Genomic DNA, 17,675 nt, shown 5'->3' on the forward strand with positions numbered 1-17,675 from the left:
AGTTTTTGTTCAATACTTTCTTTGTAAAGAAAAGTTCATTGGCCAAAAACTTGTGCTACTCTTCTTCTTCTTTCCTTCTCCCTCTTGCCAAAAGAATTCAAAGAACTAACCGTCCGAGAATTCTTTTGATTCTTCTTTCTTCCTCTTGCCAAAAGATTCAAAGGACTAATCGCTTGAGATATCTTTTGTTTCCCCTTACAAAGATTCAAGGGACTAACCGCCTAAGAATTCTTGGTCTTAACACATTGGAGCGTACATCCTTTGTGGTACAAGTAGAGCGTACATCTACTTGAGTTGTAATACTGAGAACAAGAGAGAGTACATCTCTTGTGGATCAGTTCAAGTGGAGCGTACATCCACTTGGTTGTTCAAAGAGAATAAGGGAGGGTACATCCCTTGTGGATCTTTGCTTGTAAGGGATTTTACAAGGTTATTGGAAATCTCAAGAACCGGTGGTTGCTTGGGGATTGGACGTAGGCACGGGTTGTGGCCGAACCAATATAAATCTTGTGTTTGCTTTCTTCTTCCCTACACTCTTTACTTTTCCACTATGTACTTTTTATTTCCGCTTTACTTTTGTCTAAGTTATTGTTTCTGTTCTTTACTTTCTCATAACTTAGTAGTAAAGCATAATTGAATCTAGTAATATTAAGAAGGATAAATTTTTAATTAGTCAAGACACATTAATAATTAATTCAACCCCCCCTTCTTAATTATTCTGAGACCACTTGTTCCAACACATTCTTTTGTCTGGTTGGATTGTGGTAAAAGATTAAGGTCCCCAAATGTTGAATTAGCTAGTATATTATTTATAGGTATTTTATTATTTTTTATATGAAGTAAACTTTCATTAGTCTATGAGTTAAGTCTACAGAACTCCCACAAATCTATGTAAACTCTTAAATTTGATAACCTTACATATTCTTTTTGTACGATATTATATTGCGATTGGAAAATCTTATTAGAGAGTCAAATAAACATGTTCTAATATATATAGTTGGGTGAACTATGATATAAAGACAACATGTTCATCTCTTTATCTCATATTTTCTATTTATTGAAATGTAAAATATTATTATTTTTCCTTACAATTAATTAATATTAATCACTCATAATTATCTTTTACTCTTAACCACTTACAAAATACAATTAACCATATTAATACATATTATCGTTACATCTTTGGAAAGTGTACCAAATCTTACATGTGCCCTTGCTAGGGAAGAAGTTTACATGGTTTAGTTCAAATGGCTTGGCGGTCAATTGATTAGACAGATTATTGGTGAATTTAGAGTGGTTAAAATAGTGGCCCCATTCGAGCCAATATGTTCTCAATTGTAGATTCTCTAATCATTGCCCTTTGCTGCTGAAACATTCTCATTAGGACTGGGGTCTTAAGCCTTTCAAGGTGATCAATGATTGGATATCCCATAAATCTTTCCTCAAATTTGTACAAGACTCTTACAATAGGTTCATAATTCAAGGGTGGAGCCTATGTTTATAAAGAAAAACTTAAGCTTTTGAAAAAGGAGCTTAAGGCATGGAGCATGAAAAAATATAGGGATTTAGAAGGAAAAAAGAGTTTTCTAATCCAGCAAATAGGTGACCTGGATAAAAGGGAGGAAGAAGGAAATTTATCTATTCAGGAAGTGGCAGTGAGAAGCCATCCGGTGAAAGAGTTTTAAAGGATATCAAAGAGGTACAAATCCATGTTATATAAAAAATGTCGTATTAAATGGATTCCTGATGGTGATGCAAATACCATTTTTTCCATGTTGTGGTGAATTGGAGAAGAAGAACAAACTGCGAAAGGATTGCCCATAAATGGATGTTGGGTGAAGGAGCCAGAGAAAGTGAAGGAGAAGGGAAGCAATTTTTTTGCAATAGGCTCTGGGAAGAAAGAGATCAATGGGTTAAGGGGGATATTGTGCATGTCCTGACTAATTTTCATAGGAATGGATTTCTTCCAAAGGGCTCAAATGCAGCTTTTATTGCACTTATTCCAAAAAAGTAAAAAGCACGGGAGCTGAGGGACTATAGACCTATCTCTTTGGCTGGGTGCATGTACAAGGTAATTGGAAAACTTTTGTCTCAAAGAATGAAAAGGGTGCTTTATAAGATCATTGATGACTCATAGTTGGCATTTCTAGTGGGGAGGAATCTTTTGGATTCTGTGGTGATTGTGAACGTAGTAATTCAGGATGCAAAACTGAGAAAAAGGCCTTGTGTGATCTTCAAAGAGGATTTCAAAAAAGCTTACGATTTTGTTAAGTGGTCTTTTCTATGCACTATGCTTGGGAGGTTAGGATTTTGCACTGGATGGATTTCATGGATTAAGGGCTATATGGAATCATCTACTATGTCAGTATTGGTAAATGGTAGCCCGATAGAGGAATTTTGTAATCAGAAAAGCCTAAGGCAAGCAGATCCAATGGCATTTTTCCTCTTTCTTGTCATTGCAGAAGGTCTTGTGGGCTTGACGAGGATAGTTGTAGCCAAAAGCTTGTTTGTAGGCTCAAAAGTGGGTGGTAAGGACTTGTGCATATCACTTCTTTAATTCACAGATAATGTGGTGTTTTTCAGTGAACCAAAGGCAGGGAATATGGTGGTACTCAAAGATGTCTTAAGGTGCTTCGAGTTAGCATTTGGTTTAAAAGTAAATTTCCACAAGAGTAAAGTTGCAAGGATTGGTATCTCTGATCTTTGCTTTAGGTAGATGGAGGAAATCTTAAACTACAAGGTTATGCAGATTCCTTTTGTGTATTTGGAGATGTCTGTTGGTGCAAACCTTCGCAAGGTGCCAATATGGAATCCGATGGTAGAGTAGAATGCAAACTCGCCACTTGGAAATATAAACACCTTTCCTTCGGTGGTCAGATATGCCTTATAAAATCTATTTTGTCTTCTATACCTCTTTTTTTTTTTTTTTCTGTTTCTAAAGATCCTTTGTGAGTCATTGATAAAATCAACAACATCCAAAGAAGGTTCCTTTGGGGGGCAAAATAAGAGGAAATGAGAGTTTGTTGGGTGGTGTGGAAGAAGGTTTGTGCAGTAAAGGAGAGTGGAGGATTAGGGATCAAGAACTTAGAGTTTTTTAACAAAGCTTTCTTGTCTATGTGGATGTGGACGTTTATGAACTAGAGGAAGGCTTTGTGGGTAAGAGTTATCAAAGCAAGGGCAAAAGATAGTGAGAACTTGCTGCACAATCCCAGGTATTCGGGGTGGTGGAAGGTAATAAGTTCAATGTGCAAGAGTGAGGGTGAGGAGGATTGGTTTTAGAGTTGAGCATAAAGAGTAGTGAGGAATGTCGACGAATTTTAGTTTTTGGGAGGATGATTGGATGGGAAACGTGGCTTTGAGGGATAAATATAATAGATTATTTTCATATCTCTTGAACAAAATATTATCGTTATCCAAATGGGTAGTTTTAATGAAAAGGGGTGGCAATGGAAGTTTTCTTGAATGAGAGACACGCTTGAATGGGAACGGCATGTGTTAGGGGAGATTAGTGGGGGTAATAAGCAATGTTCAGCTCAACTCTGAGCTTCAGGTAGTAGGAGGTGGGAGGATGAGGGGGGGGGGGGCGAATGTTTTTTCAGTTAAGGAAACATACATGTATCTACTGGTATGTGATTAATCCACTAATGCAGACTTTTTAAAATTCTTATGGAATCTTCACATTCCATCTAAGATCACTGCCTTGGTGTGGAAAATAGCTTTAGACATAATTCCTTCTAAGGAAAATCTATTGAAAATAAATGCCTTGAATTCTAATGACAATACTCTTTGTGTGTTCTATCAGAATTGTGTAGAAACAACCTCTCATTTGTTCTTTACATGTCCTTTTGCATCTAATGTTTGGAAATTAACTTATCCTTGGTTCGGTGTGGAATCAATTCTACCATGCTATGTGGTAGATCATTTGGCAACACGATGAATTGTTGTTTGGGAAAAAAAGCAAGGGTTGGCTGGTGGGGAGTGTGGTTTCTGGGTATATGGTCAATTTAGCTACAACACAATGGCATTATTTTCAATGGTACTACAATGAATTCAGATAATATTTTGGAGTTGGTGAAATTGAGATCGTGGATGTGGGGGAAAGCTAAACTGCAAAACTTTTCTTTCTCGTTATACGATTGGTCCCTTCATCCAAAGTTGATGATGCTTCATTTGTAGAGTTTGATCTCTAGCTTTAGCCTAGTTTTTTCTCTAAGTGGATAATGTTTAGGCAAAGCTATTAGATGGTAAGTTTTTGGTTGGCTCTATGGGGATTATGCATAATCGAGTTATTTCTCAGAAAGTAGGGTGGGTTATAAGGCCATGCAGTGATTTTGTTTTCAATTGTAATTCCTACTACTGCATCTTCGGTGCATATATATATATATATATATATATATATATATATATATATATATATATATATATATATATATATAGATATATAAGTACTATAAAATGGAAAGTTCAAGTATCATTTTCCCAAGGGATTGTTCAATTTTTGGCAATTTACATACTTTTTATTTACTAGAAAAAATATAAAGCGAACTTGAAATAGCAATGATTAAGAACCAAAAATAAAGATGGAAACTTGAAAATAAATTTTTAACAGGTGTTTTTGATTCTCAAAGATCTATATTTTGGAAATTAGTGACAAGAAACAATGATAGTGAACGCTCGGGTTCAACTTCATTAAACCACTCCCACATGCATACATAAGCTATTAATCAATTTTTATCATTCCATTATTGTCACCAACTCATAAAAATGCTCAATCCCTAATTCCTTACAAGAAGAGTCCAAGTCTCATGACTAAACTACCAATCCCTTGCATAGCATAGCCAAGTTACTTGTCTTAAGAAAGAGAGTCAAAGGTGGCTAATAAGTGCTCTTATCCGATTCATAGCTCAAATACAATTTCCTATCAAACAAAGGATGATCAAGCCAAAGTAAGCATTAAGCTAAGGAAGAAAAACGTGTAATGGTGACTAACAAACCCCAATCAAAGAGAGCTCAACCACTCTTGAGTGAAAGGAACAACAAAAATGGTGGAGAAGAGATGAAGGTGGAAAATAGAGGAATGAGAGTTCCAAGCTACCCTACTTGTGCCAAAAACCTAGGTTTGAAAAGAATGTCATGTTCAATTGCAAAAGCCCATTTTAATGCTTTGTTTTTTTTTGTCCAAAAAGTGTCATTATTGGAAGGATTATAGATAGGCGCACTGTTTGACTAGTTGGGCCTACAAAACTTCATTACTTAAAATTAGTCTCTTAGCTGGGCTAGAATTTCTTCCAATGAAATGTTGCCTTTGACTTGTGTCTAGATTCTTTGTTCAGTTGGGCCAATGATAACATTCTACTTTGACGTCTTAATTATGGGATGCTCCAAAGTCCAACTCTAATTTCTAAATGTCAAAAGATTAAAAACATGAGACTAAATTTCAAATTTAGACAACAAAGTAAATGCTTAAAAATTAAATCTTTTTGAACTAAAAGAAGATAAAAACAAGGATTTAAATAATTGCACTTATATATATAAAAAAGATAAATGTAAAATGCGGTTATTAGTTATTAACCATAACCATACATTCAGAAATGTTGTCACTACTAGAAAATAGACTTTTAACATCAGTTATTAAGGGCTTTCAACATTAGTTAATAACCGATGTTAAAAGTAATAACGTTAACAATGATGTTAAGATAAACCACACAACATCGGTTTTATAAAAAATTGATGTCATATAGTAAGAAATAACAAAAAAATGTCAAATATAAACAAAATAACATCGATTTTTCGAAAAAAAAACTGATATTGTTTTTTTTCACCAACATCGGTTTTTGGAAAAGCTGATGTTGTTGTTGAGGAAAAACAACATCGATTTTTAGAAAAACTGATGTTGTTGGTTTTTATGATAACCGATGTTGTTTTTTGGATTTTTTTTTAATATGCTGTTTGTTTTTTTAATTGCCCCAAATTAACCTGCAAATTGAAAATCAGAACCAATCCAGACAGTTTTTAGACATTTCTTAGTAGAAAGTCCATAAAAATTGAATATTTACTATGAATTAAAATAATATTTCAAGTAATTAAAGTCAATGCATAAAATGAGTTGTAGCAAATCTAAATTAAGAAAACTCTACAATTCTTAAATTACTTAAACACCTAGTGTTTCATTTTTAGCTTTTAGATAATATTTTACTCACTGAATGCGAAGTGCCTTCATTCTCTGTTGTTCCAATAGTCTTGAATTAGTAAAATACTGCATGATATAATAAAACATAAGCTAATAAGTATAAATAATAATAATTATAACAAATTGAATTAATTTTGAAGTAAAAAATTACCATTTTCCAATTATCCTTGAAATTTCCTAAGACTATCGTTGACATCCAATGCATTACGTAGTACTCGCACTCAGTGCTTCCTTTTTTCTTATTACACTAGATTGAATAGGATATTTAGATATTCAAAGTTAACCAAAAAGTAGTGTACAAAGTAATAAAATTTAATTTTTAAGTCAACAAACATTGTTTAAATCACTTACTTTAATTAGAATCCATCTAGCAACAGGCTTGGATTTACTTTGTTTACTATCGTCGAATCCTTTCAAAGCACTATTCAAGAGAAACATGCATATGTATTGTACAATTAAAATATTGATGTTCCCAACTAATGATATTGTAAATGTATTAGAAAATACGACTGATATGTTAATAATTCCTTTCAAGTAGTTGTCGGGCCTATTGTGCAAGGAACAAAATCAGATGGCAACATTGTCCTTAGGACATATAAGGACCATTTGCCAATGTGCACTACAGTGGAGAACATTAAGTTATTATAGTAATTACATTAATTACATTCATTTATTCGATTTAACTTACCCATTCAAGTAAGCTCCTAGGTAGACATACCTATGTGAATTAAGCATCCAGTTCTTAATATAATTTTTTGATTCAAATTGTGATTGCCCAGATCTCTGTATGGACTGTGGCTCAAAGAATCCATACACAGAGGCATTTCTCGCTCGTATACTTGTCTCAGTCATATGCCTATTGTTGTTAAAATAAAGTAAATTATGTATGAATTTAAAACAATCTGTTAGCTAATATACAATAATGTAAAGTGACTTACAGAATCCACAATTGTATAACAGAGATGTCGAGACATTGACCACCGTGTGTTATTTCAGAAAGATCTTCATGCTTTATGTATAAAGGGAAGTTATCATTATACACCCCAAACATGGTAGCATCCCACGACACCTGCAATGGCTTGAGAAAAAGCTGCGGGATGGACAATGTCATCAGGTATAGGGGATCAACATCTAGATCCAGCCTATCTACAGGTTTCGCTGGTCCCTCAGCTTTGTTTATCCTGCACAGTTGATAAACATAAGTGAATGACAATGAACACTTTAATTGTAACAAATCCCTTTTTAATAATTCTTAAAAGCAACAAAATGAAATGCATGGTCTCACAAACGCTTTACAAGATGTGTCAGCCAAGCAATGAAGGTGTTAAGTGCTTGCGCCACTAACTGAACCTCTTGAGTGGGTACAAGAATGTGAGCATCAACATCTCGAGTTTCCTCAATGTTGACCTTTACTTGATCATTTCCCAAAGTGATGTTGTGAACGGGTGTCAACCCCTCATAAAGTCTTCCAAGGACAACCAGACGAGAAGTATTTTCATTGACATACAGCCCACATTTATCTGAGTCACCCATTTCTGGTTCATGCCTTGAGGGATCAACAAAACTTTTCTTTGTGCTGACATGAGCAGCAGAAGGACCAACCTCAACTTCAGGAGACAGTGCAAGTCCTTGTGATTGCATCTACGATTGAAACTGGGACTGCATCTGATTGAAGGATATCATTAGTTGTCGAGTCACTTTTTATGTGATCAACTCCTCCAGCTGGTCCCTAATTTTTTGTGTCAGCTACTCCAGGTCTTCAGGAGCCATGGATGAAGATGTGCAGGAGGTCCTTGAAGCCGGTCCAAAGTATTGTTTGATTGCGACACTTGCTCCAACAACACGGACATGACCAGGGTGTTCTAGTCACCCAATGGCAGCAGTCAGTACATCCTGACGTCCATGGGCGATAAAGCTTCCTTGTGAGGCCTGCTCTTCCAAGTAATCCAGTAGTCAATAGATGAAAAAAATTTGGTTTATTCATCCAACAATTATTATAAAAAATGAACACTCACAAATGAAAGTGGCTTACAATCCTATCTGTAATTTCCTTTGTTGCCTCAGACGTCATTTGACCAAATTTTTTTGTGTGGGCCATCTTCCACTTCACGTGTCGTCTAATGGGAGATGGAGGATCAACGATTGTCTCACTGCTCCCTGATTGGGCTGTTTCCTCCAATTATATCTTTTTCTTGTTCTCCATGAACTTTTCTTTGAGATATTCATAACACCCATGAAATAACACGTGAGGGACAATATTTTGTTTCTGAATGGTCTACGCCTTCTTTCGAACCTCTTATGACAATTACACATTAGCCTAACTTATTACCTTTGACAATAATCAGAAGTATAAAGGACTAACACTGGTTGACATTAGCCTAACTTATTACCTGTGTGGAAAAAGGACTAACACAAGTATCAACGATTGAATCGTCATCTTCAACATTAACACCGATTGTTATTCTGTGTAAAACCACCAACAACCTTTCATTACAAGGATCTTGAACATAAAATACTTGTTTAGCTTGTTCTGCCATGATGAAAGACTCATTCTGATAAGCGAACTTCTTTAGATCTACCAACGTAAATCTAAAATCATCGGTTCGAACACCGATATTGCTATCAACCCACTTAGATTTGAAAACACAGACATTGAATTTGACATAATTAAGCTCCTAAATTTTTTCAATGACTCCAAAGTAAGACATGGAAGCTAGGCGGGGATTGTCATTATGTACACTAGTGCTGAGAGTCAGCCCTTAGACTAAGCCCACTATTTTGAATTGTACTTTTGTCTTGTGATTTGGTGTAAAATGAATACTTGTTGATATCATATCCTTGCTAGAATATAACATTTCCTTTAGGTCCATCTGCTAACTTCCTTAACGTTTCAGAAGCATCATGGTCACAAAATATTGTATCTTTAAACCAATTTAGGAAAGTCTTGTTATGCTCTTTCAACACCGTATTCTTCGACATTTTTGGATTACTTTCCTTCACTAAACCATCGTGACGAACTATGTATGGCAAAACTTCATTACTTTTATTCAATATATACAAATAAGCTTGTTGCAAATCGTCTAAACTTGGAGTGATACAATGCAATCCTCTATAACCCTTTCCTTCCACCTTTTCGTCATGCCGACACTCGAGAAGCCCAATAGGTTTTTCCTTTTCAATATACTATGAACAAAATTCAGTAACTTCTTCTGCTATGTACCTTTCAACAATAGGTGCTTCAAGACATTGTAGATTCTTTGTATACCCTTTTAAGATCTTCATGTATTGCTCAACCGGGTACATCCACCGCAAATAAATGGGACCACAACATTTGATTTCCCTTACTAGATGAATAATTAAGTGAACCATGATGTCGAAACGCGAATGAGGAAAATACATCTCCAACTGACACAATATAGTGGCAGCCTCGTTTTCCAGCTCATCTAACTTGACAGTGTCGCAACGTGCCCTTCGCGGGCGAGCGAGGGCGGGGCTCACGGGTGCGCTTCCCAAAGGAGGAAAGGTGTGCGGAGTCGCCACCAACGTTTATTTGTGGAAAACGTCGGAAAAACCGAAGGAAACCGGTTAAAAATGAAAATTCTAAGTTCGGGAGTTGTATTTACGCTTGAGGAAGGTATTAGCACCTCTTACGTTTGTCTCGAAAGACAACAACCTATTTTTTAGAATTGTGGAATTGTGTTATCTTAACTTTTTATTTCTTTTTATTTTTTGAGGTCGACAAAAGCGGGGCTTTTGCTCCTACGTACCCTCCTTTGGAGAGGAAATCAGACCTACGTAGTTCTTCCTTATGCGTGAAACAAGTGGTTCTTTTACTTTGAAGGGTGACCATTTTAAGGCGTTGGACCTTAAAATGATCCTTTTTTACTTAGTAAGAAACTGATATGATAAACTTTCAAAAAACCTATTTTTGTGGACGAGCTTGACTAGGCGAGTTGATTTTAGCCTTAGTTTCACTTTAGTTATTGGTCAATTCAATTAAGAATGAGAAGTCCCAAAGAGAAAAACGTCCGATTGATCTTACGCTTTTATTTTACTAAAAGATATTTTTTGATTATTATATTATTATTTTACCTCTTTTTTGATTTCCAACGTGGTTACGGCACGACCGAACGGTCGGAATTCATTTCAAACGAAAGTAACGGATGATACAATTCAAATGATCGGTGGAAATTTATTTTACTTTTACATTAAGCGAGAAATGACTTAAATAAATGGCTTAAGCACGTCAAAAGGGGGTATAAAAAGTAAATGAAAATGAGAATAAAAATACATGAAACAAAATGTGGACCACCATGGGTTCATAGAATGAATTGAAAAGCTTGGTTCGAGGTACTTACCCGTTGAAGATCGAAGAACAATGAAGAACGAACGAAGAACGTCGAAGAACGATTGAAACCTTTTACGAAATTCTTCACAGAAACATTACGGAAACATTTCGGAAGTGCCTCGGCTTAGATTTTCTTCACGGAAACAATTTTTCCAAGCAAATTCGAAAGAAAGAGAAGTGCCTAAGGGGCTGAACCCTTTTCCTTCTCACTTCCTCCCCTATTTATAGCAAAATAGGGGAGATGCTTGCCGCCCAGCTCGCCCAAGCGAGCTCAGCTCGCCCAGGCGAGCCAGGTTGCTTCCTCCAGAAGCAACGGCTTTCTGGAGGAACCTTCTAGAAGGCCCAAGTGGGCCAGATTGCTATTTACACCCCCCTTTTTACTATATGCACCCCCCTTTTCTATTTTTTTGTAATTCTTTTTCCGTAACGTTACGAAACTTTACGAATTTCGTAACGATACTTATTTCCCTTCCGTAAGGTTATGAATCCTTGCGGACTATGTATTTACTCCTTTTTTACTTTTTGAAGAAATCACGGAAACTTACGGATTGCGCAAAAACACCTCTTTTTGATTTCCGCCACATTACGGAATCTCACGGAACGCGCAAGCCCGCTTCCTTTCGATTTCTGAGACGTCTCGAGACTTCATTTATTGCATGTCCTCAAGTAATAATCCCCGGACGAAATTAGGGTATGACAGTTGCCCCTCTTTACTTACCTCTCATCGGAGATAAGAGGAAAGCAAAGATAGGACACTGATTTCGTCCGTCCTGCCCTTTTCGCGATGACGACTCTCATTTCTACTTCTTCTTCTTTCTTCTGCACAAAACAAAAATACAAACAACAACCAGAACAACGAATATAATACAGATATACACACATATACACATACTTGGCGAAGAAACCGATCTGGAAAACAACAGAATAACGTGCTTCCCAGTCACCAGAAGCTTCGCCCTTGATAATGGAGCCACATGAACAGCGCTAGGCAATGACATTCATGGTGCTCCGAACAAAGGTGGAGTATGGAGGATTGCCTTGAGGGTCCGCACTTAGGCAATCATGAAACTTAGCTCCAAACTCGAAAGTGGAGAACACATGAACAGCCCTAAGCAATAACATTCATGTGGCTCCGGAAAAGGACGAGAATGGAGGATTGCCTTGAGGTTCCTCTCTTAGGCAATCATGGAATACAGCTCCAGACTCAAAAGTGGAGAACGCATGAACAACACTAAGCAATAACATTCATGTGGCTCCGAAAAAGGACGAGAATGAAGGATTGCCTTGAGGGTCCTCTCTTAGGCAATCATGGAATACAACTCCAAACTCGAAAATGGAGGACACCTGAACGACAACACAATTCACTCACGCGGCTCCGGAAAAGGATGAGAATGGAGGATTGCCTTGAGGGTCCTCTCTTAGACAATCATGGAACACAGCTCCAGACTCAAAAGTGGAGAACGCATGAACAGCCCTAAGCAATAACATTCATGTGGCTCCGAAAAAGGACGAGAATGGAGGATTGCCTTGAGGTTCCTCTCTTAGGCAATCATGGAATACAACTCCAGACTCGAAAATGGAGGACACGTGAACGACAACGCAATTCACTCACGCGGCTCCGGAAAAGGATGAGAATGGAGGATTGCCTTGAGGGTCCTCTCTTAGACAATCATGGAACACAGCTCCAGACTCAAAAATGGAGAACGCATGAACAGCCCTAAGCAATAACATTCATGTGGCTCCGGAAAAGAACGAGAATGGAGGATTTCCTTGAGGTTCCTCTCTTAGGCAATCATGGAATACAACTCCAGACTCGAAAGTGGAGAACGCATGAACAGCCCTAAGCAATAACATTCATGTGGCTCCGGAAAAGGACGAGAATGGAGGATTGCCTTGAGGTTCCTCTCTTAGGCAATCATGGAATACAACTCCAGACTCGAAAATGGAGGACACGTGAACGACAACGCAATTCACTCACGCGGCTCCGGAAAAGGATGAGAATGGAGGATTGCCTTGAGGGTCCTCTCTTAGACAATCATGGAACACAACTCCAGACTCAAAAATGGAGAACACGTGAACGACAACGCAATTCACTCACGTGGCTCCGGAAAAGGATGAGAATGGAGGATTGCCTTGAGGGTCCTCTCTTAGACAATCATGGAACACAGCTCCAGACTCAAAAATGGAGAACGCATGAACAGCCCTAAGCAATAACATTCATGTGGCTCCGGAAAAGGATGAGAATGGAGGATTGCCTTGAGGTTCCTCTCTTAGGCAATCATGGAATACAGCTCCAGACTAAAAAATGGAGAACGTATGAACATCCCTAAGCAATAACATTCATGTGGCTCCGGAAAAGGACGAGAATGAAGGATTGCCTTGAGGGTCCTCTCTTAGGCAATCATGGAATACAGCTCCAGACTCGAAAATGGAGGACACGTGAACGACAACGCAATTCACTCACGTGGCTCCGGAAAAGGATGACTGGCAGGACCAAACGGTCTACCGGGTTCTTCCAATTGAAAGGCAAACATGCTTTTTGTAAAGAAAAATAAATCATTCGCGAGAGCACCACATCTTAGAGAAACAATATACTCGTGCCAAGGGTAATCTTCCTTGTAACCGAGAATGAAGAGTAGGGCGTCAACTTCTAGCTTTCAAATGAACACGCAGGGGAAACACCGGGCTTAGCTGAAAATAAATCACTCATGGTGTATAAAACTCACAAGGCAAGTGTCTTAACCTATTCCCAACCAATAACTGCACCATGACTCTATTTTGCACGCGACTTCCTATCGAATCATAGATCAAACGTATGACCACGGACCAATAGGATTTTCTCGAGGTCAGAGTTTTTGGAGAGGAAGCTGGGTGTTTCGGTCTTTTCCTCTTTGTTCAGGTGGGGTGGGATATTGCTAATCAAGCATGATTCTGAGTGGTAGTCTGGCTTTGGAGACTTTCTATTCTCTTCCTTTCGTTGATCGAGAGTTGCTTCTTTTCCTTTTTCACTTCCTTTCGATCTTTGATCGGGAATCCTTCTTTCCTTTCTTTTGTTCTTTTCTTGATCTTCATTCTTCTCTTTTTCTTTCTTTCTTTCCATTTCTTCCTTCTCTTTCTTTTCACTTTTTTCTTCCCCATCCCTTTCTATGGGAAATCGGGTTTTAGCATTCTATTTGCTCTCCCTTGAGGAGATTCCACTGCCCTTTGCTTCGGGGAAAGGAGGAGGATTCTTTTGATAGGTCAAGGTTCAAAGAGGTCTAAGGTTGTGTCTCAATGGGAGCTTTTATCGTGGGAACCCCAATCTTGATATCTGGGGCGAGACAAATTTGGGTGTCGAGGTGTCGGTCTCGGGCCGAACTTCCATATTACTCCACAAGGCACGCGTGACAATGATGATTTGAAAACAACGTGCAAAATCAGTCATGGCTACAGCCAGGTGGGCACTCAAGCATCCCGTTTATGGCATTGTGATACTACGGTTGGGAATTTACACAGACAGACCCAACGTTTCCCAATTATGTTCTTTCGTTAGTTCAACGAATTCATCCATCCTTATCTCGGTTCATTCCGGAAAATGAACTCTCAGCATCAGTCCCTTGTTTCCAGAAGATGCGTTTGCTCTTTACGAATGATTTATACTTCTCAATTATAACATGTCGACCTTCGCGGTCTTTCTTTCTTTTTACCCCCTTTTTTTTGCTTTATCTTTAAACATTGTTCACTAAAACTATACACTTGTGGTTCTTTATGAGGAAAACTTTCCTTTGTACATCTATATGACAAACTGTTTTTGTACACACATTAGAACTCTTCTTTTTACGTCACACCGTCTATTTACATTCAAAGATTTTTTTTCATTTTTCCCAACACACACTTATACACAAAAGTACACTCGTTGCTTACACGCACAAGAATTCCTTTCCACGCATCATTTACACACAGGAATCCTTCTGTACACATGTATAGATAAAAACCTTTTTCTTTTCTTTATGAACATGACTTTTATTCACAACGCTTCTTTTTCTTTTTATTTTTGGTTCATTTTATTTTTTAGGACTGATGTGCCATCATTTTCTCCTATTTCTTAACCCTTTTTGCCCCATTTTAAATACTGATTAGTCTTAATTGTCAAATTTATTAGGCAGTTTTATTATTTGGGCCCATTCAGCTAATTTGATGTTTTTTAATCTAATTTCAGGAATTAATGAAGCATTGGGTTTGAATCCATAATTGGGCTTGGGCTTGAATCCAGAATTGAGCTTGGACTTGAAGAGAGCAGACTATTTTATTCTACAAAATTAGATCTTATCTTATCTTTATCTTATCTAGATATTATTTAGATTTGATCTCATCTAGATATTATTTAATCTAGATCTTATCTTATCTAGATTTGAATTTCTCATCTAGATATTATTTAATCTAGATCTTATCTTATCTTATCTAGATTTGAATTTAATTTATTTATGGGCCTGGATTTAAAACAGATTTGTAAGCTTTGGGACTGAAAAACTATATAACAGCACCAAGGTTCTAGTTTACGGGGCTCCCTCTCTCCCTCGCGGGAGACTCTCTCTCTCTCCTCTCTCTCTTCTATTTTTCATTTTTAGTTTTAGTCTCTCTTCTCTTTCTCTTTTATTTTCGTTTTTTTTACAATTCCAGTTCAGACTTTTAGTTTTATCAATAAAATTTCATTCTCTATTTGATTAATGGAAGGCTAAGTCCGCAGCGTTGTTTTCCCTTGAGGATCAAGCACAGTTCTCTTTGAGGTTCTATTATTACTATCAAATTCTGTTTAGTTTTTCCTCTTCACTAATTACTTTGAATTTGTTGCTTTTAATTCACGCATGCTTAGTGCTTGATTAATTGTCTCTGCGCTTAATTTACGTTCATGCTTAATGATCGTTTATGAGTAATTGGTGTATGTGATGCTTAATCACATAATGAATGCCTTATGTTGAATTTCGCTTAGTAATTTAATTTAGGGTTGGATTAAGTGGTTAAACTGATAAAGGATAAACTCTCGTAACCTAGGATAAAAGACTTGCTTGTGAATCAAGGGGAAGCAACGTGTTTTAATTCTGATATTTTCTAATTCACATATATTTGCTGTTTAATTTACAAAAGCAAACAACCCCCCCCCATCGTTACTGTTACTGTTACTGCAAGTATATTATGAACATTTGGCTTGTCACTGCTCGTTGGGAAACGACCTAGGATCACTTCCTAGTTACTACATTTTAATGTTTATTTGATTCGGGTACGGCCTCGATCAAATTTGGCGCCGTTGCCGGGGAGCAGTGTCCAAAGGTTCATAATAGCTAGCTATTGTTGTGTGTTTAATCCTTTCATGTTTTATGTTTAATTGTTAGTATTGTGTTAGTATCTGTGTTAGTGTTGATTGGTTCACTGGTATTGATAACAGACAAATCCAGAATCCATATATCTAGGCTAAGTAGACTTGTCAGGTTTTAGCGATTTTAATATATAGATTTTAGTCCTTATTTTCATTGTCGGTCTTCCTTAGAAGTAGTTATTCCTTATTTTTTCCTGTTGGGTTTTAGGAGTAAGTATTTAGATTTAGTAGATTTAGATCTTATTTATTTGAATTTCTTAGAAGTAGTTATCTTTATCGCAATTTAAATATTTTATCATATCTTATCTTTAAATTTTTTATCTTATCTTATCTATTATCTTTATCTTCTATTTTGATCTTTCAATCTTTTATCTTCGAATTTTATCTTTAAATATCTTATCTTTTCTTTTATCTTCTAATTTTATCTTTAAATATCTTATCTTTTCTTTACCTTATCTTCTATCTTCTATTTTAAATTCTTATCTCTTGCTTTTAAATTGGGTTTGCATTAATCTAAATACAAACAAAGTCCCTGTTTCAGTCTTGGGTGTTTTGCTGTGAAGATTGTGCAGCCAAGCAGGAAAGATTGGAGTACCAGGCTTGATGATGCTCTCTGGGCACATCGGACTGCCTACAAAGCACCCATAGGAATGTCTCCTTATCGGGTTGTCTTTGGAAAGGCATGTCATCTTCCAGTGGAAATTGAGCACAAAGCATACTGGGCAGTGAAGACTTGCAACTTCTCTATGGATCAAGCTGGCGAGGAAAGGAAGTTGCAACTGAGTGAGTTAGATGAAATCCGCCTAGACGCCTACGAGAATGCCAAGTTCTACAAAGAAAAGACCAAGAAGTTCCATGATAGCATGATAGTTAAAAAAGACTTTGTGGTTGGGCAAAAAGTGTTATTGTATAATTCTAGGCTTGGACTCATGAGTGGTAAGTTGAGGTCTAAGTGGATTGGTCCTTTTGTTGTTACTAATGTTTTTCCTTATGGTACAGTTGAGATCAAAAGCGACTCCACAAACAAGAGCTTCAAGGTCAACGGACATCGACTTAAGCCATTCCTCACGAACCCTTCTTTAGTGGACGTAGTGGTGGAAGAGACTTCCTTACTCCACCCTACTCTTCCTCCACCATGACTTAGGGAGTTTTTCTTTTCCTATCTCCTTCTTTGCTTTTATTACACTTGTCCGATTCTCTTTGATGATTTAATTGTTTTTAATCTTTTAATTGTGCTACATTGAGGACAATGTGTTGTTTAAGTATGGGGGGGGGGAGTGTTCTTTGGTTTTGCTAGTTTTGTTGGTTTTGTTAATTTGTTAGTTGTGTTAATTTGTTAATGTTGTTAGTTTCGTCGGATTTTCAGTTTAATATTTTGGGTCAATTTTGTGTGCACGTACGACTTTGCATGTTTTTCTTTGAATTATAGGATATGTTCAAGAAATGGGTAATTGTTTTGAAAATAAAAGTTCTTGACATTTTGTGACTTGAAATCCTTGATTCTTCTCTACATGTCATGATAGTTTTGAAAGCTCAATTTGAAAGTGATGATTTTACCTTTGTGAGAATTTGAGCCATTCATCATTATAATCATTTGGTGTGTTTTGCCCCATTGATTGCTTGCACAATAGCCTTGGCTTGATTCTTGTTGATGCGTCCTAATTCACATGCATATTTGGAAATGATTAAGGCAATTTTGTTCTTATAAGCTTCTAGCCAAATGGACTTACCTTGAATTAATTCCTTTGATAGCCCTTTTGAGCCTTGTTTCCCTTTCCTTGTTT

This window comes from Glycine soja, chromosome 15 (genome assembly GCF_004193775.1).
Source record: "Glycine soja cultivar W05 chromosome 15, ASM419377v2, whole genome shotgun sequence".
Lineage (NCBI taxonomy): Eukaryota > Viridiplantae > Streptophyta > Magnoliopsida > Fabales > Fabaceae > Glycine > Glycine soja.